Source organism: Giraffa tippelskirchi, chromosome 9, assembly GCF_054371585.1.
Source record: "Giraffa tippelskirchi isolate mGirTip1 chromosome 9, T2T-mGirTip1v1.2.pri, whole genome shotgun sequence".
Taxonomy (NCBI): Eukaryota; Metazoa; Chordata; class Mammalia; order Artiodactyla; family Giraffidae; genus Giraffa; species Giraffa tippelskirchi.
Window position 1 is genome coordinate 149190162 of NC_137283.1, and position 23853 is coordinate 149214014.

Consider the following 23853-nt stretch of genomic DNA (forward strand, 5'->3'; position numbering starts at 1 on the left):
ACACTGTGTGCTATGACAGGCATTAAGCTAAGTACTCTACAAATGTTATCTCTTTTTAATCTTCAGAGCAATCCTAGGGGGTGGCAAACCTTAGGCAACATTATTCTATATTTGTTGTTGTTGTGTAATCACTAAGTCATGTCCAACTCTGTGATCCCATGGACTGCAGCCTGCCAGGCTTCTCTGTCCATGGGATTTCCCAAGAATACTGGAGTGGGTTACCATTCCCTTCTCCAAGGGATCTTCCCAACCCAGGGGTTGAACCTAGGTCTCCTGCATTGGCAGGTGGCTTCTTTACCACTGAGCCGACTGAGAAGCCCATATCCCATATTACAAGTGAGGAAACTGAACCTCAGAGGGATTGAATCACTTACCCCCCAGACACAGCGAGTGCATTTCAGAGATGCAGTAGGAATCCAGATCTAACCAATTCCTAAAGCCTGTGCTTTCAATTTATTCTTTTATTTTTAATTGAGGCAAAATTTACACACAGTGAAGTGCACATAACTGAAGTATACAGTGTGATTTTGATAAGTGTACACATCGTGTAACTGTCTACCTATCAAAATACAAAACATTTTCACTGCCAGGAAAATTCTTTCATTCCCCTTCTCTGTCAGTTCCTGCCACTCAGGATTAAGGCTGCTTGAACTTCACAGAAATTAAGAGAGTGAGTATGTATTTTTGGGGCCGGTCACTGTTTTCACCCAATATAATATTTTTGAGAGTCATCCATGTTGTAACAGGTAATGATATCCACCATATCAATGATTCCCTCCTTTTAGTTGCTGAATAGTAGTCCATGTTATGAATATACCACAATCTGTTGATCCATTCTCCTATTGCTGGCATTTGGATCTTTCCAGGTTTTGGCTATTGTGAATAAAAGCTACTGTAAACACTCTCATAAATGAAGACATATGTTTTCACCCCTCTTGGGTTAACACCTAAGTGTGGAATTGCTGAGTCATAAAGTGGAAGCATGGTTAATTTTATAAGGAATTACCAGTTTTCCATAGTGGCTGTATCATTTTACACTCTCATCAGCAATGTCTAAGAGTTCTAGTTCTCCATTTCTTCTCCAACATTTGGTGCTGTTGATCTTTTTACATTTTTTACTACCTTTAAAAATGCCCTCTTTCCTCCTTAACTGCAGGCCTTTCAAGGTCAGAAAATAGGTGCCATTTATTTCTGCATCCAGGTTTAACTCAGTATCTGGCACAAATTTGATGCATGTGAAACTAATTTTGAGGGTTACAAAAATGGTTGTCAAGGTCCTTTCTACCAATGAAAATCTGTAGTTCTAACCTGATGCCATGTGGTTGGCAGATAGTCTTAAATTGAAAGGGCTTTGGACAGTTCTCATCAAGGTAGCACCGTTTTCAAAGGGAGGTAGAGACTGGTGATCCCTACTGAGAAAGTGAGTAACCAGCCAGACATCTGTTGTCCTGAGTGAGGCGGCCTGTGCTTCTGCACTAGGCACGTGCAACATGGGAAGTCCCTTGGACATCACTGAAAGCATGAGTGTTGACTTCTGATCTGCAGTCTTTTAGGACTACAGCTGCGTAATAATATGAAAACAAACTTAAAATAGCTTAAAACAGGATTCTGTGGATCAGGAGTCTAGTCATGGCTTACCTACATCTTCTGCTTTGAGGCTGCAATCAAGGTATGGGCTGGGGCTTTGCTTCCAGGCTCACTTGATCTCTGACAGGATTCAGGTCCATATGGGTTGGTGGACTGAGGGCTTCAGCTTCTTGCTAGTTTTTGACCACTGAAAGTGAAAGTGAAGTCGCTCGGTCATGTCTGAATCTTTGCGACCCAATGGACTGTAGCTTACCAGGCTCCTCCATCCATGAGATTTCCCAGGCAAGAATACTGGAATGGGTTGCCATTTCCTTCTCCAGGAGATCTTCCCGACCCAGGGAATGAACCCAGGTCTCCCGCATTGTAGGCAGACGCTTTACCGTCTGAGCCACCAGGAAAGTCTAGCCGCCCATAATTCCTTGCTAGGTGGGCTTCACCAACATGGCCACTGGCTTCATCAAAGCCAGCAAGGGAGCAACTCCTAGGAAGATGGATGTTTGCATTTTATGCAATATAATTATGAAAATGACCTCTTGTCCCCTTGGCAATATTCTATTGGCAAAAAGCAAGTCATGGATCCTGCCCACGTACAAGGAAAGAGGATCACACAAAGAACTTGAATATAGAGAGGTGAGGCTCATGGGAGGCCATCTTAGTATCTGTCCACCACAGAAGGTCAATTAAATTCTTTTTAAAAAGTGAAAAATAGAGATCTTATGAAGAATATAGCTGCTTTGACCCAAAGAGGGTATTTTTTTTTTAACTGTTTTGATGAATAGTTTCAGAGGTTCCAACTTTACCCCAACACAGAAACCCTGTTCTGGATAAATTATCTGCAGTTAATGTCCACTGATACATTGATTGATAGGAAAGTATGAAGTGCTTTATGGATAAATATTTCTGAGTGTGTTCATTCAAGGTAGATGAATTGAGTCTTTTCTATGACCTGCTACTGGACAGAGCTTCTGCTCTGAAATTCGTCATGGATTAAAGAAATAGAGAGATCGGCAGAGAGACGCCTGTAACCCATGTGTGGGAAGCCAAACTTTTTGCCAGTGAGTTTGCAATGACTGACCGAGACCAAACACAGAAAACAACTAAATTGTCCATACTCTGAGGTAGAGTATTTTTAATTAAAAATGTAAGTCACACATATAAAGAGCAGTGAAAACAAAATACTTTACTTGTTAGAAGATAGCTGGCAGGTGTTCAGGCTTTCGCCCTTAGCTTTGGAGAGTTTAGACAGTCAAGGAAGACAGGAGAGCCTTGTCCAGCCTTGACCATGTGGTATTTATTCTGCCTATCCTTGATCACTAAGGATTTTGAATGCCCTAAATGTTTTTCTAAATTTAAATCAAGCACAAAGGTTCATTTCCAGACTTTCGGGAAACATTATTATAGTCCTTCCATTTTTCAGAAAGCTTTGGAAAATGAAGGGCCACATAGCTGGATTTGAAAAAAAAACTTTGTTTCAAAGTGTATCTCCTCCATAAACTGCATAACCTCCTTCTTCAAGTATAGCAATTGATCATTTCAACAAAATGGAAAGCAGTGTATTTATCTGTGCTAGTTTAAAAAGAGAGACAGTATTAGTAGACATTTAGAAACTCCTTTTGGCACATTCTAGACATTTTACATTGAAAGCCCAAAAAAAAGTCTCTTTTGATGGATACATATTGAAAGAACAATTTTATTTTAGTTACAAAATAATGATAATGGTGACAGATATATAGAGCTTATTATGTGCTAGATACAGTTCTACTCAGCATAGATTATATAGTATATACACACATATACACTATATATCTATGTAAAAAAAATATGTATATATACTGATTTAATTCTTCATAACCACCTGTTTAAAAAAATCTAAAATATATGTGTACTGCCCCTACCTATTCTCTCTTACATCTGTGCTCTTATCCTGCTGGTTCCCTTGTTAATGAGTGAAATAAATATTTGATTCATGCCCACTTTATATTTACTTGAGAATGGTATTTTAACCTTTTCAAAATTGTTGTTGTTTAGTCGCTAGGCCATGTCTGACTATGCTTTGGTAAATCCTATAATGTGAGTACTATTATTGTTCCCATTGCACAAGTGAGGCAAAAGAGGCACAAGGAAGTTGGGCAGCTAGCCTGGGGCTTCACAGCCGGGCCACAGTGGAGCCAGCACTTGGAGCCCAGCAGCCTGAACTAGACAGAGTCTCTGCTCTTAACTGTCTACTGTCTCCAGGGTTGAGGAATTTGTTTTTACACCTAGGTCATGGCCACCTTTACCAACAGTGAAGCAGAATCAAAGAAGAATCAGAAAAAAGAGTTCAAGACAAACTTGTGCATTCCAGCTTAAGGAAAACAAACCGAAAATTCACCCTCTCTCCAAGCTTCTAGTTTAGGACAAGCAGTCCGAGGAAAAAACCCACACTTCACTATTTAAAAAAATAAACACCTGACAATAATGGTCTAATTGTGATTTTGAAGGGCAACATAAAATGCTTCCCAAATGGATTAAAAAACCAGCTCCCAAAGTTGCAGGAATAGTTGGAACTTTATGAAAAGTCTCAACGGGCATCTTGAAGTGTGGTCTCCAGGTTAACATAAGGATTACAAAGCAGCCAAATTGAGCAAACTCCAGGAGATAGTGAAGGACAGGGAACCCTGGTGTGCTGCAGTTCATGAGGTCGCAAAGAGTTGGACACAACCGAGCAACTGAACAACAGTAAATAAATATGTTATTATACATATAAGTAAATATATAAACATAGATACACATACGTACATATTTATGGTTTTATAAATGTATGTGCAAAACTATATGGTTTTTGTGTGTACATATTTATAGGTTTTACTGACAGTAAACTGCATAAACAAGTCAAGAAATCACAGAAATTTACAAAGAAAATAGGCAAACATCTCCTTAAATCCAGTTATTCACAGGAATTGCTTTTTTACTAAACAATGAACACCAGCATTTTAAATATCCTTTCATGCAACTCTCTGTGCACATCTAGCTATGTAATACTCATACAGTTGTATGAAAATTTATCCATCCTAAGAAGGCCGTGGATAAGCTTTTCTACTCAGAAGGTCTTTGGATGTCTTTTATGGTCAGCGTATGGTGGAGCTTTTTTGTTTGCTTGTTAGTTTGTTTTTGTGTGTGTGTGGCCGAGTCATGCTCCTGATCTTAGTTCCCCAACCTGGGATCAAACCCGGGCCCACAGCAGTGAAAGTACCAAGTCCTAAGCACTGCAGGAAATTCCCATGGTCAATATATGCTGATCCAAACCATCAATATAGTCAATAGAAATTAGAGGACTGTTGTAACTAGGTTTTCTTAAGGTGAAGAGACAACTGGGAATAGAATTATCAGAATTGGTCATGTGCAGATTTTCTTAAATCTTTGGAAACTTCATGGAGACAAGGGATGAGAAAGTACGAGGAAGGGCATGAGTGAACAAGGAGAAGCCCTCCGACTCGATGGCTGTTCGCTTGGGGTCCATCAGGGAAGAGACAGAGGGGTTGATGTTCACGAGCATTCCGTTCCCTGTGCTGTTGACCCCGGAGCTGACTCCGACAAGGTCACAAGAGTGAGGCACAAGCTGTGTGGGGCTGGGAAATGTTTCAAATGATGACTTTTTAACTCTTGTTCCTACAAGATGCAAGGAATCCTAGGAGGATGGCTCGTGCTCCTTTAAATAGCAGCAAAAAGAATCAACCACACCAACTAGTAGATTCTTTCCTCTCTCTCCAGAAAGGATGTTTTTACCTGTATTCATGTTTTGAATCTGTGATAAATGCCAGGGCTATAATTAAGAAAAGGCCTAAGGCAAAGCAGAGGAAGGACCATTGTGTTCAAAATGTTTAGAAAAGAACGTGGACAAAGACCACTGATTTTTCCTTTGGGAAAAAGTGACAGTCCGCGTACATAGATAAATTACCCTGAATCTATTAAAAACACATGTTGTGTTTGGTTAAATGCTAATCTCTTGTTTACTCTCCCGCTGTCAAGGCCTGTGGTGCTCGTCCTGGATCTGAATGTATGTTTGAACTATTGCAGCACAGGAAAAGAATCACTGTGTTTATGTTCCACTGGGGCTCCTAGTCTCAAATTTATTGATTTTCAACCCGGCAAGTCTACTGCAATAGACATTACCGTGTGTCCCTATGTAAACCAAATCCATTTTTTCCTTCATCCATTTGCATGAAGAAATATCATATTCAGGGACTTTCGAAGCATAAGAAATTGCTTCCAGGACGTGTAAGGTGGGGGTTGCCCACAGATGCTCTCTCTGTCGGAGGGCTCCTCCTTGTTCACTCATGCCCTTCCTCGTACTTTCTCATCCCATGTCTACATGAAGTTTTCAAAGATTTAAGAAAATCTGCACATGACCAGCCCTGATCATTTTATTCCCAGTTGTCTCTTCACCTTAAGAAAACCTAGTTACAACATTCCTCTAATTTCTATTGACTGTATTGGTGGTTTGGATCAGCATATATTGACCATGGGAATTTCCTGCAGGGATTAGGACTTGGTACTTTCACTGCTGTGGACCCTTGCTTCTCTCTCACCAACCAGTCTTGATATCTTAACTTTCATTTACCTTTCTCATTGGATTACAGATAGCATTTTCCCAGAAAGCTTTCACTGAGCCCTCCAAGCCTGAGTTGGTTATTTCTCCTCTGTATTCCTCCATCCTTCCACCTCTCACCCCTGGCTATGGTTGCCTGCAACCTCTTCTCCATTCCTCACCTCTGGATGGTCGGGTCGGATGCACATCACCTGAGATGGTACCTGCCCGAAGATTTTAGTAAACATCTATTGAGTGAATGAAGATGCCTGTCTTCTCAAAGGTTTCTGTCCTTTAGTGAGGGGACTGCTGTGTGCCACTAATCCTTCCTACTCCCAGGGCCACCTCCTTGTCCCCTGCATTCGTGAAACCTTGGTGTGCAACTTTCATATCAAATAACAAACTCCTTTCTTTATTCCCTAACAATATCATACATGATTGAATCTGATAATTCCTGGCAGGTAACTGATCAAAGAAAGAATAAAAAAAATTCTTAGACAAAAGTGAACCTCAGGATCCTGTGGTCCTTGGGATCAGATCACTTTGACTGAATGACAGAACTAGGACTTGGAAACATTGGAGTGAGCATTCCAAGCACAGTCCCTCTACCACCTTTGGGCCTGGAGCCTGGTCCCACCTCCATGTGATTGTAAATGTGTGACTGGGGAGGAACACACCCAGTCTATTTTGAGACCATTCTATTTCCTCCAAAAGCTCTTGCCCACGCTTTCTCATCTCCTCTTGCAGAACTGAGAATTAAAATTTGTCTAAATGTGCTTTTCTTCAAAGTCACACTCTCAGCACTGTGCTATATCACCTAACATGTTAGTAAGGAGACTGGTTTTGTCCCGGTATTTCATTTCAGGAAAAGATTATTCACTGAGGACCCAATCTTTGTATATCACCATGCTTGAGGAGCCTTTTCCTACTGTTCATGGGATTCAACCCTGAATATTCATTGGAAGGACGTGCTGAAGCTGAAGCTCCAATACCTTGGCCACCTGATGCAAATAGCCAACTCATTGAGAAGACTCTGATGCTGTGAAAGATTGAGGGCAGGAGGAGAAGGGAGCGACAGAGGATGAGGATGAGATGGTTGGATGACATCACCAAATCAATGGACATGAGTTGGAGCAAACTCGGGGAGGTGGTGAAGGACAGGGAAGCCTGGTGTGCTGCAGTTCATGGGGTCGCAAAGAGTCAGACACAACTTAGTAACTGAACAACAACAAATGTTTGGGGAGCAGTCAATGTAATTAAGTTTTAGGCAGATACCACATAGAATAGAAATATTAGGAAGGACAAGGAGTGAGGATGGGATAGAAAGGTTCTGTCTCCTGATTAATGAGGTTAATATGATGGACAGTGTAGATCACAGTGTAATGGGCAACACTTGGGTGGAGAGGGTAGACATTAAAAGTGGAAAAATATTTCAGTAGCCTCTGTTGTTGAAACATTTTGATGTTGTGGTTGACATCAGTTATTCAGTGATGAACTCCCAGTTTTCTTTAGTATGCTCAGAGGAGTCTGTCTCTTACAGCCTACAACATGAAGTTGAGTCCCATCTTCTCTCACTGCTCCAACAATTCTCTTGGAGTCCCAGACTCAAAAAGTCATGCCCAGAAAGCAACAAAACACCATCCTAACCAGAAAGATACCACTTCTTGTGAAGGCTCCCTGGGGAAAGCCACTGGGGACAGGCAGGAGAGAAGGAACGTGTCACCTTCTGAGACTGCCTCTGCTCACATGCAGGGACTCTATTTGGAGTCTGAGCGCCAGGTAACTAAGGAAATTGGCAGTTCCATCCAGAGTGAAGAGGAATCTGAGGCAGGTGGGAACGTGTCTCTGGAAACAGTTTTGGCAGAAGACAATTTCCTCTTTTGGTACACACGCATGTAGGTAGAAATTGTTTTTTTTTTTGTTTTTTTTTTACCTCAGTTTTGCTCACTAATGATCATATTACTATAGGAGAAAAGATGAGTTGTAGAGACAGTGAAATTAGCTGGAAAACTGAGCCGGGTGTGTGCTCCTTGGGAGTATCCATAGGCTGCGCAGCCGATGCTGGGCAATCCAAGTTGTGTTGTGTGAATTGTGCAAGCTTGAACTGGCAGCAACCAGGGCAGCACTTGGACTTGACAAAAGTCAACTGACAAATGAGACACTTCTTCTTTTGTATTCAGGGAAAAAACTCCAAAATTCCTTTGTATTTGGGGAAAAAAATTTCCTTTGTATTTAGGGAAAAAATATCCCCCCAAAATATTGTTTGATTAATATCCTTTAAGGTAGTATGGTAAACATTCACAGAAGTGATTCATGCTAAGCAAATAAACAAAACCAAAATTAGACCCATTAGCATAACATTCTGCAATCAAGTTATGTATAAACTAAGTGCTATTCATAGGAAACAGATACAGCTGAGATGTACATGCAAGGGTGCCATCTATAGAAAGGTCCTTAACAGTTGTTTTTTTCCTTTAATCATATAAACACCAGAGACTAAGGCACAGATAGCTACCTCCTTGAGAGATGGGATGAGAGTCGGGGTATAGACTTCCCCGTGTAATCTCTTGTATAATGTCAGAGATGATCTGGTCCAGTATACTACATAAATCAAGTGTTTATGCACAAGCTGTTTGACTTGGTCAGGAGTGCTGCCCCGGAGCTGATTGGAGGAATGAAGTGTATAAACTTGCCCTAAGTTACATTTCAGGTTGGTCTTCATACCTGACTGACTGAGGATTGGGATCCAAACTGTGTTATTGCGGTCAGATCCCTGACTTTCTCCTTTTCCTCCTTTTTGACCCCTAGAGATAACATTTTATAACGAATAATTTTTTTACAATTGGATTATTAGAGAAACACTGGCAATGAGAACTTTGTGCTACATATAAAAGCATGTGTATATATAATCTTTTTTATATTTGAAGGTGGGGATGGAGGTGCAGTGATATGTCATGTTAGGTTTAGGGGGTTCTTGGATCATTTGGGGGTCTTCTCTGGTGGCTCAGACAATGAAGAATCTGCCTGCAATGCAGGAGACCCGGGTTCAGTCCCTGGGTTGGAAAGATCCCCTGAAGAAGGGAATGGCAACCCACTCCAGTATTCTTGTCTGGAGGATTCCATGGACAGAGGAGCCTGGTGTCTACAGTTCATGCGGTCGCAAAGAGTCAGACATGACTGAGCAACTGACAAAGGTCCTTTAAAAATCCTGGATCATTTTTATGAGGAGCTCAGTCAAGGACATCTTGAAATTGGCAAACACATTCAGTGAACAGAACTTGGCTTCAAGTGTAAATTTTCACCCACAAGGTCCATGACAAATTGTAAAAATAGTCAAAGAAGAGCTGAAAGTACTATCATGTTCATCTTTCCTTCACAGTTTTATCTCCCTCCATGTGCTCACTGTCCCTCCAGCACACATACAGGCCAAGCTGACCTGCCCATCATTTTGATCCCTTATGCTGTTCCCCTGGGGTACATACCCTTGCTTTCATCACACCGAGTTGAATCACGTCCACAGTTTCAGGCACAGCTCAAGTATTACTTCCACTTTAAGGTCTGCCAACATAGACCTCTAGTCCTTCCTCTAAATTTGCAGTCGGTCACTCCATTATCACAGCTTGATAAGTACAATTAGAGGGCTGTGGGCAGGTGCTGAAGTCCAAAGCTCATAGCACAGAGTATTCACATCATGACTTTAGATACTCCTATATATTCACCTTAACCCCAGTTTTACCTGAGGCAAGTGAGACTCAGTGAAGCCAAGCAACCTGACTGATATTATGAAAACGAAATGAAATGAAAGTTGTTCAGTCATGTCCGACTCTTTGCAAACCCCATGGACTGTCACCCACTAGGCTCCTCTGTCCATGGAATCCTCCAGGCAAGAGTACTAGAGTGGGTTGCCATTCCCTTCTCCATGGAATCTTCCTGACCCAGGGATTGAACCTGGGTCTCCTGCATTGCAGGCAGATTCTTTACAGTTTGAGCTACCAAAGAACCCGACTAATATTTTACACCCTGTTAACAGGGAAGCCAGGATCCAGATTCCAGGTGTCCTTGAAGAGGCCCTTACCTCTCCCAGATATTTTAAGAGGAAAAAGCATCGCAAGCCTTCTCCACCTTTGTTTGTTTTTTCTGTCTGATCCAGGCCTGGGTGGCTAGTGGTTGAGAAACCACAGCTAGTTTCTTCTGTCAGTGGACAAGGATGCTCAGCAGACAAGAATCCAGAACCTAGATAAAGACGGGAAAATCTGAGTGTATATTGATTGCAAAGAGCAGTGTTTATTTACTTGCGACAGCATTATAGAATGATACTTGTGTAAAACAGACTCACTCACTGATTTCTGAAACCATAAAAACGCTATAAGAATTGGATGGAAGTGTTATGTATTGATGTAAGAATTAGGCCTTATCCTTATCTGTTTCTTTCTTTTTTTTTTTTTTTTAAATAAATTTATTTATTTTAGTTGGGGGCTAATTACTTTACAATATTGTAGTGGTTTTTGCCATACATTGACACGAATCAGCCATGGGTTTACATGTGTTCCCCTTCCTGAACCCCCTTCCCACCTCCCTCCTCTGGGTCATCCCATTGCCCCAGCCCTGAGCATTTGTCTCATGCATCGAACATGGAATGGTGTTCTGTTTCACATATGATAATATACATGTTTCAATGCTATTGTCCCAGAACATCCTACCCTCACCTTCTCCCTCAGAGTCCATAAGACTGTTCTATGCATCTGTGTCTCTTATTCTGTCTCGCATATAGTGTTATCATTACCATCTTTCAAATTCCATATATATGCATTAGTATACTGTATTGGTGTTTTTCTTTCTGGCTTACTTCACTCTGTATTATGGGCTCCAGTTTCATCCATCTCAATAGAACCGATTCAAATGTATTTTTTTTAATGGCTGAGTAATATTCCATTGTGTATATGTACCACAGCTTCCTTATCCATTCATCTGCTGAAAAAATATGGAACGCTTCACGAATTTGCATGTCATCCTTGCACAGGGGCCATGCTAATCTTCTCTGTATCGTTCCAATTTTAGTATATGTGCTGCTGAAGCGAGCACTCCTTATCTGTTTCTAAAAATGTTGTGATCAGTAGTCATAGTGAAGGAAAGAACTGTCACTTGACAAAACAGGATACTCCAGAGCCCAATTTACTGGACAGTGAAATAGATTAGGAGTCTTCACTTGAGTTCCTCCTGTTTTTCCTTCAGCACACAGTGCTTCTCCATGCAAAGCCAAGTTCCAAAAGTCTGATTGTATTTTGTCTCGAAGTGCTAATTAAAAAACTTATAAAAAGTCTGATTGTATTTTGTCTCGAAGTGCTAATTAAAAAACTTATAAATTTGGTTTGCATTATGTATATAGTTTTATTCATAAAAGATTTAAAATCTAGGTAAGCTAAATCAAAAATGCTGCTTTGCATTCTGCAGTATTTAGGCCTAGAAGTTGTCACGACTGTGAATATTATATTGGCTTTCAAACCTTTAAAAATTAATATGACCTCCACTGCAAACATCATTTGAATGTCTTGATAAAGTATAGGTGGTACACATATAAAGTACTTCAATGATTCTGTGTGGTGTGACTCATACAAGGATGATTGCCATTAAAGGAATTTGGCTCCAAATACAGGGCTCTCTGCTGGTACTTAGGTGATTTTTCTAACACAAATGATTGATCCCTGGAGTGGAACAAAAGGGACCCACTTGTGAAATTGCCTTTTAAGTGCCCTTAAGGGCATGGGGTCATGGTATTTAAAGCTTTGGAATGATTCCCCGTCAATATGAATCAAGCATTGAATTTTCAGTGGGGTGTTTAATTCTCTGATCAGAGGTACAGCAGGGCAAAGTTAGTTATGTTTTAAAATTCCTTGGCTTTTTAGGGAAAGTCACTTACTTTTTATTTATTTTTAGTATGGAAATGTAAAAAGAAAAAACACTTGGTTTTGGGACCAGCTGAGTCCATGCAAAGTGAAGTGAAACATGCAGCAGTCAAATTTGATTACTCTCCAGGGCTTGTATAGACCCTTCTCTCCTTGCTGGAGGGAGGAGGAATGTGTGTGTGTGTGTGTGTGTGTGTGTGTGTGTGTGTGTGTGTGTGTATCCCTACCCACACTCCAATAATGGAAATTCAGAGAAGAGACAAATGAGTGTAGCTCAAGTCTATTTTAAAAAATAGACAATGAGAAAAGTTACGTGGGGCTTGAGTGGCTAAAATTTGGATGGACAAAAAGTGGTGATAAAACAATTTCCATTATTGGGGTGGGAGTAGGAGGACAAAGGATGAGATGGTTGGATGGCACCACCAACTGCATGGACATGAGTTTGAGCAAGCTCTGGGAGTTGGTGATGGACAGGGAAGACTGGTGCTGCAGTCCATGGGGTCGCAAAGAGTTGGACACGACTGAGCGACTGAACTGTACTGATCCTATGCAGATCTTTTCATTTTAATTTTATTTTTGGCTGTGTTGGGTCTTAGTTGCTGCCAGAGGGCTTTCTCTAATTGTGGCAAGCAGGGGCTACTCTGGTTACGGTGAACAGGCTTCTCATTGTAGTGGCGTCTCTTGTTGCAGAGCACAAACTCTGGGCACTCAGGCTTCAGTAGTTGTGGCCCATGAGCTTAGCTGCCCTGCAGGACGTGGGATCTTCCCAGACCAAGGATCGAACCAGTGCCCCTGCATTGACAAGGCAGATTCCTACCCCCTGTGCCACCGGGGAAGTCCTGTATGTAAACTTGACTTAAAGGTTTTGTAAACTTGACTTGAATGTTTTAGGGAACATGCATGGAACTTACTTAAAAATATAATGCATATTTTCAATTGAGCCAAATATCTTCCTGAGACAAATATCTCTTACATATATGTGTACCTTTGTGCGACATCATTTATAGAACTTTAGAGTATATAAGTGGTATATATAAAAACAAACAGTTTTAAAATTCTTTCCTACTTTGTTCCATGACAACTTTCGTTATTTTTGTAAGGAACTAAAAAGTAAAATAACATTTTTAAAAACCTATGATGGGCCCTCAAACCTTACTTCTCTCACCGATTTGAAAGATTTTATAAAATCCCTGGTTTTATTAAATTACAGGTGTTATGCAGGCAGACTCCAGTATTCTTGCCTGGAAAATTCCATGGACAGAGGGGCTTGGCGGGCTACAGTCCACGGGGTCACAAAGAGCCGGGCAGGATTTAACGACTAAACCACTGCCACCACCACCACCATGCAGGCAGAAGAACCAGTAGTGTGTGGGGGGTCTGAGTGGAAAGAGAAGTCTTCAGAGGGCTCTGGAAGTGGACGGGTCCAGCTCCACGCTGGCCCTATGTTGTTTAACTGTTTTTTGACCTCCCTGAGGAGGTCTCATCTACAAGATGAGGAAACAGTATCTACCTGCAGATGGAAAGACAGAGCTATATGTAATGATTTGCCTAATGCACAATCCTTGATTGACACATAATAAATATTCATACCTTTCCCTACTTTTCTATACCTCAAGAAAGGATCAAGTCTCTGCTACCTAAAAATCCATTTTCCACTGCTTTATATTTGTATTAAGCTAGTGTCATCTAACTCTCTATTTCTAACATTTATCATCAGGATTTCATTAGCATATTCAATTTTTCCTGTTATTTATAACCCTACCTTATTATTCTTATAATCCTTACAAAGTTATTTTTGCTCCGGTGCCTCTTTGCACTGTCAAGAAATATATTTTCTCCATTGCTGAGTGATTTCTTCAATTATTCTCAGTATGTGTAAAGCATTCACATACCGTCTTATGATTTACCTTTTTATGGCCCCCACAGAGCATTAATTGTTTTTTAGGTTTGTAATGGCTTTTGCTCATTGAGTCTGAAGAGTTCAAGGCCTCTAGACTAACTGCAGTCTGGTTCTCATTGTTGCCTGGACTATGACTTCTCCTGTAAAACCTTAGCTACAAAATCCTTAACAGGAACCCTTCAGTTCTCCTGTGTGCTGTGCTTCTGCTTAGTCACTCAGTCGTGTCTGACTCTTTGCGACCTCATGGACTGTAGCCTGCCAGGCTCCTCTGTCCATGGGGATTCTCCAGGCAAGAATACTGGAGTGGGTTGCCATGCCCTTCTCTAGGGGACCTTCCAACCGAGGGATTGAACCCAGGTCTCCTACATTGCAGATGGATTCTTTACCATCTGAGCCACCAGGGAAGCTGAAGAATACTGGAGTGTGTAGCCTATTCCTTCTCCAGGGGACCTTCCCAACCCAGGAATCAAACCAGGGTCTCCTGCATTGCAGGCGGATTCTTTACCAGCTGAGCTACCAGCAAAGCCCTTCGTTCTCCTATACAGAACTCTAATTTCAATCCTTTGTCGTGAAAGTAGACTATCTCACCCTTATACAGCCCTAGTTCCTACCACTTCAGTGGGCTTGAATCAGGACATGTGTGCCTGGCATTCACAACAGAGAAAAATCTATGGTGCTTATGTTATTTGCTTGTCATAAAGTGGTTCTGAAAAGAAAAACACATTTTGCATTAACCAGCTTTCCCCATTCCTACCTTTCTTTCAGGCAGGGTTGAAGTTATACATGTATTTTTTTAAAAAAGTCATTTCATGTGTCAAATTCTGTGCTTTCTAGAAAAAGTTGTGTCCGTGTTAAACTGTCTTCCTGATATCATCGATATATCTGTTCTTAATATTATTCACACTTACTCAAATGATTGAAATCTACATGATAAAGAAATGATTTTTGAAAGATGAGCAGTTTCATTTGCTCGTTGTGTGAGGGGTCTTCAAGGGCTTACTAAGGGGTTCAGTGGTAAAGAATCCGCCAGCCAATGCTGGAGATGCCAGAGAGGCATGTTTGATGCCTGGGTCCAGAAGATCCCCTGGAGGAGGGCATGGCAACCCACTCAAGTATTCTTGCCTAGAGAATCCCATGGAGAGAGGAGCCTGGTGGGCTACAGTCCATGGGGTCACAAAGAGTTGGACCCAACTGAGCAACTGAGCAGGCATGCACATAAGGATCTTCGGGGAATCTGAGAGTTGGAAGGAAGATTGAGAGGTCACCATGCATCTCCCTCCACCCAGCGAAGGCATCTTGCCCTTAACATCAGGCAGGGCTGATCAGCATGGCTTCAGCCCTGCCTCTGGGAGGATGCTACCCTGAGGCCCCACTCCACTTTTGACAGCTCCTTAGACTGGAAGTTCTGTCTTGATCAGCTGAATCTCCCTTTGCACCATGACAGTTAAGTTATTTTGAGTGGGCTTGGATTCATTTGATTGATGGTTTGTGTTGGGGAAAATTTCTTTATTAAGTATTTTCCAATAAGCAAATTGATATTAAGTAGGCTTGTGTATATTTCAAATTCATGAGCATGAAAACCAGGAAATTAGGTGTTTGTTTTGCTATAAAGATGAGCTCCAGTTTTTTTCCAGCAGAACTCATGCTGGTCTTTGCTCCCAAGTTCTGCATCAGCCTCAATCCTTCAATGTTTCAGAAAAGCAAGTGCCTCACTGTAATTTTGAAAGACTATTCATATTTCCAGATCTACAATGAATTCAAGGCAAACAGGCTTTTTAAGAAAGACTCCTCTTTCTGGGTGTAAGAAAACACTCTTGCCCAACTCATTTTATTGAAAGACAGGTTTAACTTTATTAGAAAAGAAATCGATCTACTATGTGCTGGAGAGTATTTATGACCTCCAGATCACTCTATCTTTCAGAATAATAATACAAGCATATGTAGAGCCAAATTCTGCCAGGTTTTTAAAAATTACATTTTGTTCATGCCCAGGTATAACCTCCCATTATAAATCCTGGGAATTGTGGAGGAAGACAGTGACAGGTCATCCCAGTGCATAAAGAGAGATGCGTATTTCAGTGCTGGACTGATGTTTGTGTGTGGGATTACCTACATACATTTTATTTAATGCATCACGTCTTGAAATTGACTCTTTTAAATATAATCATAGGTGCTACTCTTTATTGTATGCATGCCAGGCAGTTTATAAATGTAACTCTGATCCCCCTACTCCTATGAGATGAGGTTTATTCTTCCTGCTTTTCCTGTGGAGAAAGCAAAACCCAGAAGCTTCAAGACCTAGCTCAAGGTCACATTCAGGAAGTAGATCGCCACCTCAGATTGATGTGCTTCAAAAACCCACATTCTTTCTCCTATATTCTGTACTTCGGCTCATCTTTGGCAAAGAATATCTGATTTTTAGGCACTTATTTGTTTTTGTGGGGAGAGGTGTTTATCTGGGCCTACAGAGTAATATGGAGAAGGCAATGGCAACCCACTCCAGTATTCTTGCCTGGAAAATCCCATGGATGGAGGAGCCTGGTAGGCTACAGTCCGTGGGGTCGCGAAGAGTCGGACACGACTGAGCGGCTTCACTTTCACTTTTCACTTTCATGCATTGGAGAAGGAAATGGCAACCCACTCCAGTGTTCTTGCCTGGAGAATCCCAGGGACTGCGGAGCCTGGTGGCTGCCGTCTATGGGGTCGCACGGAGTCGGACACGACTGAAGCGACTTAGCAGCAGCAGCAGCAGCACAGAGTAATATATAGAGGTATGCGAATCCTTTTTTATCTTCCAATATTATAGTTCCATGAACCACAAAATCTCGCCTAAATCCTATTAAATCTGATACAAACTAGAACTAGAGAGATGATAGAAAAGGGAGCAATGCTGAATTTATTGAAACTCACCCTTTTTAAATAGAGACTGCCAGGCTCATGCGTTTGATTGCTAGTTAATTTTGTGAGGATTACTGCTCTGAATGACTTCAGTGGTTCCTGCTGCTCTATTAAAAATCCTCTTTTACATTTGAAGACCTAATAAACAGAAACTATGATCTCTTCCTTGTGTTACTAGAAAGTTGATATGAAAGTATAATCCCAGATGGGATAGTTCAGCCTGCACTACAACATCTGTGTAAGACCAATGTCCCCATGAAAGCCATTGCATCCACATGCTTTCTAAATCAGCATCAGCATTTATGAGCACTTTTCGACTCTCTCGTTTGTGTGCATACCATTGTAGTGCGGTTTATTTGAAACACGCTGTAGAGTGCTCTTTCATACTTATTTCCATACAGCATGAAAAGAATTGGCAAGTGACGAGTAATTCTCTGTCAAACATATGACTGTTTCATTTAGAATATAGAGGACACAGATGCTCATTCACCAGTGGCCTCAGGCCATGGCCCAGGAGCCCATCAAGCAGAAGACAGAACTAGCAATGAATTCTTTTTAATCCATTAAAAAATATGTATGTGTTGACACCAACCTCTAACAAAGTAGTGGTTCATCACTCAGCAAGAGTTATTCGTAGGACATCACCAAGGCCCATGGATGACTTTCCCATGGTGTTTCCTTACCTAGTCTTCACAGAGCTCTTCCATCTCGATTCTGGGTTCCACCTTCCTCCAGGCTCACAGTGGTGTCGTGTTGGCATACACAGCAGTCGCAGAAAACTCTCCCATCTGCCCACTGTTCCACTGCATAGAGCCCTAAGGTAGTATGGACTGGAATTCCTTTGAGCTCGAACCCAAGTTCAAGTCCAGCTCTGATACCTCTATACATGTGACCTTTTAGGCTCAGGTCTTCTCTGTGGAAAGGGACCCTCACTCTGTCCTGCTGACCTCCTAGGGTTGACAGGGGTGGGAGCTGCTGAAAAAGAAGGTCTTTTCAGTTGTGCCCCAAAGCCCTTGGAATCTCTGCACAAAGTTCCTTCTGCTTCTTAAATGAGACTTTATCTTCTGATCTTTATTTCAAGGTCATAGAACATCCTTAACTTTAACATCCTTAACTCACTGCCCTCTTTGACTGCACTCCTTCTCTTCCTTGAGTTAAGGAAACTCTGTTGTTCCTTCTCATTCTGCCCTGTACTTCACCCCTTACAAGAGTCATCACAAACAACTGAAGACTTATTTTGTAATCATTTGTTTAATGTCTGTCATTCATTTTTATTGCAGACTTCAGAGGGCCAGTGCTATGGACTGTTTATATGCTCCTATACATATTGAAGCCCTATACATTTATATACTCCTATACATATTATATACAAATTGAAGCCCTGCCCCTAATTTGATGGCATTTGGAGGTGGGGATTTCATGTGGAATCAGGTTTAGATGAGGTCATGATGATGGGGCCCCCATGATGGGAGTAGTGCCCTAACCTGAAGAGGAAGAGACCAGAGCCTTGTCTTTCCACCACGTGAGGCCACAGCAGGAAACACAGCCATCTGCAAGTCAGGAGGAACCCTGGACCACAATGGACCCTGATCTTGAACTTCTAGCCTCCAGAATTGTCAGAGATAAATGTTTGTTGTTTAAGCCACCCAGTCTGTAGTAATTTATTATAGCAGGCTTGAACTAAGACAAGCAGGGGTCATATCTTTTTACTCAGGCCTGTATCACTATGCATAGTGCCTGGCATAAAGTAAGCACTTGATAAGTGTTTGATGGATGAATTTGTGAGTGTTCTGCCTGCATGTTGCTCAGAAGCGTGAGCAACTCAATCCTCTCCACTCCACTCCATCCCTGAGAAGCCCAAGACTGATCAGCCTGAGATGCCCTGAGAGCTAACAGGCCAGTATTTCAAAGTGCCTGTGTCTCCCAGGCTGGAATCTCTGAGCCAGGTAGGGAGTGTGTGGTGAGCAAAAGAGTTTCAGAATCAGACAGCTGGACTCAGACCCAGGACCGCCTGCTGATGAAATGTACAAGGTGGTACAGGTCACTTCACTTCCCCGTCTCAGTGTTCTCTGCTGTAAAATGGGGATGACAATAGTTCTTGCCTCAGAGGTTGTCATAGGAACAAAGTGGTATGAAGTCTTTCGAGTGCTTAGCACACACCCCAGGTCAGCATTGATGTGAACCATCAATGATGATATGGAAGGTACAGATTTTTTTGGCTTTGTTCTGTTTCTCCCAGGGTAGTTTCTTAGTTGTCTTTGTCCTGCTCATCTTCCACTACATTCTTTAGGGTTTCTTTATGCAATAAGCATATGATGGGGAGTGTCCATCCTCATGGTGGCCAGGTCCTGGAAGAAGATTTTCTGACTCTGATTAGAGCCTTGGAATGTGCAGGGCTGGGCTGCTCTCCCAGTGGGTGTGTTATAGACACAGAGGTGGGATCAGCTGACTGTAGTAATTACTTTGGGAGGAAAATCTAATGGAATGAAACAGAAACCTAAATGATTCCATCTCTCTTTTATATTTTATTCCTGCCCACATAAGATCATATAATACAATTATGATGAATTCCTGAGCTAATTCAGCAATAATTCTTATTTATATTTAGGTAGTTATTATCACAATACTACACTGATCATTTGATTCCAAAAGTAATTTCCTTCTACAAAGGTACCCTTGACATCCTATAATGTATATTCAGATTTAATGGGGGGATAAACAAGGCAGTAGATTTGATGTATTAAAAAACAAGACAGTGATTTTGAGCCTGAAGTACACAGAGGAAAGCATTCATTTGCTTTTAAAATTAATTACAAATGAAAGCCACTTTCTAAATCATAATTGATAACAATTTGTATTTTTTTTCAGGGTCTGGAATGCTCATTTTATCATTTAAGCTTAAGAAGGTATTTGTAGGATTCTTTTTGCTTTGTTAACTGGTTGGGGTGAACATTCAGGATTTTTTTAAAAGGTATTTAATATTTTTGTAAATGTATTTAAGTATTCATAGTTGATAAAGCCATTTGTTTTAATTTAGTGGAAAATAATTTTATTAGAGCTTAAATAAAGTTGTGCAAGCAATGCTCCTCCATTACAGGGTCTTTGGGACTGTGTTAATTATAAGAAATGGAGCTATTGGAGACTATTACTGAGCACACAAACTCCTCATTGTTAACCACGGCTGGTGCGTGCTGACAGCTGCCTCTTAAGGAAATGTAACCCATGGTTAATGGTGGAAAGTGTGGCATTAGCATAATTTTTTGGCAAGGACTGAGCTGGGGCTGTAGCACTGCCTTCCACCTCGACTCTTTCATTACTGTATCTTATCAGAGGCCCAGACTCTAGAGGGGAGATGAAGCCATGTGACTGTGCTATAGGTAACCAAAATCCTGTGTGAAATGCCCATGTCTAAATAAAAGAAGAAAAGATTTCAATTGCTTATGATAATGATTTTAAAAGGGTCCCTGGAAGAAAGACTCTGAAAAGAATCGCTGGTGTTTGAACAAAATTGACACCATGTAGAGGCAGCTTTTTTTGACATTGACACTAATGCATGTTATGGTTTCTATAAGAGGAATTCGAATTTAAACAGTTTTATTCTTCAGGGACCAATTCAGGCAAAAATAGATCTGCTAATGCAAGACTTAGAGTCAAGAATAAATTATATCCCCTGAAGGTTCTCTAAGTTCATTTGCACATTACTAAAGGTACTTCAAACAGTTGGGAATGAATTTTTGTATATTTCAGAGAGTATATCAAGCCAGTGTTGGAAAGTAATAGAAAATATCAAATAGTAACTAGTGGTAACAAAAGCTGCTTGCCAATTCAGGAGATGCAAGAGACACAGGTTCTCTCCCTGGGTTGGGAGGATCACCTGGAGGAGGAAAACGGCAACCCACTGCAATATTCTTGCCTGAAAAATTCTATGGACAGGAGGAGCCTGGCGAGCTATAGTTGGAGTCAAAAGAGTCAGACACAACTGAACACACATTTTGTAATAATGTCCATTCTTGATAGGATAAACTACTCCCTTGGCTGAGGATTCTCTTTGATTTTGTCAATAATAAATAGTATTATAAGCTTGAATATGAATGATACAATTGGTTAATATAAGATAAGGAAGTGGCTACCATTCACTGAGCACTTACTATGTGCCAGGCAGGCACGATGCTCAATGCTTTATATATATCTTGTTTCTCTATCATAAAACCCTATTACTTAGGTGCTATTATGTCCTCAGTTGCAAATGGGGACATTAATCCTCAGGGAAATTGTGTTATTTCCAAGGTCACTCTGTCAGTAAGTGGTTCAGTTCAGTTCAGTCGCTCAGTCATGTCCGACTCTTTGAGACCCCATGAATTGCAGCACGCCAGGCCTCCCTGTCCATCACCAACTCCCGGAGTTTACCCAAACCCATGTCCATCGAGTCGGTGATGCCATCCAACCATCTCATCCTCTGTCGTCCCCTTCTCCTCCTGCCCTCAATCCTTCCCAACATTAGGGTCTTTTCCAATGAGTCAACTCTTCTCATGAGGTGTCCAAAGTATTGGAGTTTCAACTTCAACATCAGACCTTCCAATGAACACCCAGGACTGATCTCCTTTAGGATGGACTGGTTGGATCTCCTTGCAGTCCAAGGGACTCTCAAGAGTCTTCTCCAACACCACAGTTCAAAAGCATCAATTCTTCGGTGCTCAGCTTTCTTCACCGACCAACTCTCACATCCATACATGACCACTGGAAAAACCATAGCCTTGACTAGACGGACCTTTGTTGGCAAAGTAATGTCTCTGCTTTTAAATGTGCTATCTAGGTTGCTCATAACTTTCCTTCCAAGGAGTAAGCATCTTTTAATTTCATGGCTGCAATCACCATCAGCAGTGATTTTGGAGCCCCCAAAAATAAAGTCTGACACTGTTTCCACTGTTTCCCCATCTATTTGCCTAAAAGAGATCAATCCTGGGTGTTCATTGGAAGGTCTGATGTTGAAGTTGAAACTCCAATACTTTGGCCACCTCATGTGAAGGGTTGACTCATTGGAAAAGACCCTAATGCTGGGTAGGATTGGGGGCGGGAGGAGAAGGGGACGACAGAGGATGAGATGGTTGGATGGCATCACCGACTCGATGGACATGGGTTTGGGTAGACTCCGGGAGTTGGTGATGGACAGAGAGGCCTGGCGTGCTGCAATTCATGGGGTCAAAAAGAGTTGGACATGACTGAGCGACTGAACTGAACTGAACTAAACTGATGGGACCAGATGCCATGATCTTAGTTTTCTGAACATTGAGCTTTAAGCCAACTTTTTCACTCTCCTCTTTCACTTTCATCAAAAGGCTCTTTAGTTCCTCTTCACTTTCTGCCATAGGGTGGTATCATCTGCTTATCTGAGGTTACTCATATTTCTCCCAGCAATCTTGATTCCAGCTTGTGTTTCTTCCAGCCCAGCATTTCTCATGATGTACTCTGCATATAAGTTAAATAAGCAGGGTGACAATATACAGCCTTGACGTACTCCTTTTCCTATTTGGAACCAGTCTGTTGTTCCATGTCCAGTTCTAACTGTTGCTTCCTGACCTGCATACCGGTTTCTCAAGAGACAGGTCAGATGGTCTGGTATTCCCATCTCTTTCAGAATTTTCCACAGTTTATTGTGATCCACACAGTCAAAGGCTTTGGCATAGTCAATAAAGCAGAAATAGATGTTTTTCTGGAACTCTCTTGCTTTTTCAATGATCCAGCGGATATTTGCAATTTGATCTCTGGTTCCTCTGCCTTTTCTAAAACCAGCTTGAATATCTGGAAGTTCACGGTTCACATATTGCTGAAGCCTGGCTTGGACAATTTTGAGCATTACTTTACTAACGTGTGAGATGAGTGCAATTGTGTGGTAGTTTGAGCATTCTTTGGCATTGCCTTTCTTTGGGATTGGAATGAAAACTGACCTTTTCCAGTCCTGCGGCCACTGCTGAGTTTTCCAGATTTGCTGGCATATCGAGTGCAGCACTTTCACAGCATCATCTTTAAGGTTTTGAAATAGCTCAACTGGAATTCTATCACCTCCACTAGCTTTGTTCGTAGTGATGCTTTCTAAGGCCCACTTGACTTCACATTCCAGAATGTCTGGCTCTAGGTGAGTGATCACACCATCGTGATTATCTGGGTAGTGATGATCTTTTTTGTACAGTTCTTCCGTGTATTCTTGCCACCTCTTCTTAATATCTTCTGCTTCTGTTAGGTCCATACCATTTCTGTCCTTTATCAAGCCCATCTTTGCATGAAATATTCCCTTGATATCTCTAATTTTCTTGAAGAGATCTCTAGCCTTTCCCAATCTGTTGTTTTCCTCTATTTCTTTGCATTGATCACTGAGGAAGGCTTTCTTATCTTTCCTTGCTATGTAGGACTTGACATTTGAACCCAGGTCTCTTTGTTCTGATGCCTGCAAGACTTCCCTGCTACCCCTGGGCTTCCGTTCCTGTTGCCAGTGACAGTGGCTTCTATTAGCAGTGTTTCCCTGAATCTATTAAACAAATCCCCCTCTTACATAGGAGCGACTGTTGCTATTTAAACCAGAGGGCACATTGACAATTCTGTTCAATAGTCCTTCAGTGTCGGTGCTTCTGGCAGTTTCTCTGTCTGGCTGTGTTGGTCTCTGTTGGGTTCACGTGGATGTGGCAGGGAGCTCCTCTGTGTCAGCCAGGTCCCCTCACCTCCGCTCCACTCCAGGACCCCAACCTGGAAAGACAGGTAGCCTCAATGGGACCAGTGTCTTTGCTCCAGATTTTCAAGAGGCATTTTCCTTCAAGATCTTTGTGGGCCCTTAAAGCATGTATAGGGATCAAGCATCAGTGTCTCTAGGACTGATGGAATGGCCCTGTTGGTTTAAGTCGAGTGCAGTCTGGGGATGCTCCAGGCAGAAGGAAGATTATGCATTTATCTCCCTTTCTACTATTAAACAAGAGGGTCAGCAGAACAATACAGGTGAATAGGAACTT

General features: G+C 41.6%; 1 protein-coding gene and 1 non-coding gene across 2 annotated transcripts in view; one reads left to right on the forward strand and one right to left on the reverse strand.

The window, feature by feature from the left end:
- The window catches only part of UST (uronyl 2-sulfotransferase), a 318507-nt gene that overhangs the window by 101016 nt on the left and 193638 nt on the right, over positions 1 to 23853 (forward strand). The window lies entirely within an intron of this gene.
- On the reverse strand, positions 11130 to 11236 carry LOC145522174 (U6 spliceosomal RNA). Its single transcript, XR_014065971.1, has one exon. It is a non-coding gene; the product is annotated as a U6 spliceosomal RNA (small nuclear RNA).